Here is a 1,360-nt window from a genome sequence, read left to right on the forward strand (position 1 = left end):
GTACAACACATTATACTTCAGTCAGTATTGCTATTCCATCAGTTTCAGTAACTCCTTCAATCAGTACATCAACAGAAACAACAATTTTTTCTACTCCATCAGATTCATCAAACCATGGTGATAGTGTTATTGCTCTTGGTGTGTCAGTAGGTGTATTGTTGATTCTATTTACTGTCAGTGTTACTATTAATATCTGCTGCTTTATAAGGTGTTAATAATCAACTATATAGTCTTGTGTGATAATTAGTATATTTTTAGAATAAAAGATTTTTTTAGTATGGGTAAAGATCCAAAGTTAGTTATAATTATTATAAATTTATAATAGTGATATAATTACCATTTACTTTTTGGTTTGTACACACATTATTAGTCCCACCCCAACCCTTCGAATAGTTGATAAAGATATTGCAATGCAAGTATGTGAACCATACGAGCTTCACAAGACTCAACAAGGAAAAGATATTGAAGAAATTTGTGATGAATGTCAACCAGGAATTTATGAGTACATTTGAGCTTTGCATTAAACAGTGAACAAAATCATAGTAATTGTTAATACATGTATGTCCACTTCAATTTCAGTATTAAGAGTGTGGTAATTTATTATTTCTGTATTGAATGTAATACTCAGTTTGTTTGTTTGGCCTTACTCCTTCCTTAAAGAATTTCCAAAAATTTTGCAGCTCTGCTTCATTGGTTAGTGATTCAGTGAATACTCTGGGGAAAGATTGGAGAGAGTGAAGTTATTTATGATGAGATTCAAGCATCAACAGATGCTACTAGTGAAGATTGCATTTGAATATAGCTATACTGTAAAACACAATGTTAATAATCATTAAAATTGTTATGTTAATTATGAGTTAGTGATGTCATTCCTAAATAATTTCAGTAATTTCCACACACAAATTGATCTAATTTTGTACAATAAAACAGTGCTGAATAATGCAAATATTAATTCTTTTTATTAGTCCAAGTCTTCATCGTTAAAAATATCATCAAAGTCTAAATGAGAGAAACAGAAAGAAAGGTTATACTATACACAAGAGTATTCATTATCAATGGATGTACCATTGAAGAAGTTGGTGTGAACAGTTCTTTCATTCTGAGCCATTTCAGCAGTAATGACTGATCCACCCTAAAACAAACACAAAATAAACAACACTGTCTTCTAAAAACCCCTTCAAAATGGTCAGGTGAGATTTTTCTATTTTAATAATTATTCTTTCTGATACATATACATTTATGTTGTGTAGCAAGCTTGAGCTAATTCTGATCAAAATTTAATTTTTACAAACTTTTAAATTGCACCAAAATCGGGCCAAAGTCCCTGTACTTACAGTACAGGGTCATCAGCCGAATTTCA

At 30.7% G+C, this 1,360-nt stretch overlaps 1 long non-coding RNA gene across 1 annotated transcript; it reads right to left on the bottom strand.

The window, feature by feature from the left end:
- Positions 1–786: 786 nt before the first annotated feature.
- On the bottom strand, positions 787–1,135 carry LOC109593072 (uncharacterized). Its single transcript, XR_002190714.1, has 2 exons — positions 1,066–1,135; positions 787–999 (listed from the first exon to the last, which is right to left on the bottom strand). It is a non-coding gene; the product is annotated as an uncharacterized LOC109593072 (long non-coding RNA).
- Between the last annotated feature and the right edge of the window lie 225 nt (positions 1,136–1,360).

This window comes from Amphimedon queenslandica, unplaced genomic scaffold, assembly GCF_000090795.2.
Source record: "Amphimedon queenslandica unplaced genomic scaffold, v1.1 AMPQUscaffold_2993_Cont25008, whole genome shotgun sequence".
NCBI lineage: Eukaryota > Metazoa > Porifera > Demospongiae > Haplosclerida > Niphatidae > Amphimedon > Amphimedon queenslandica.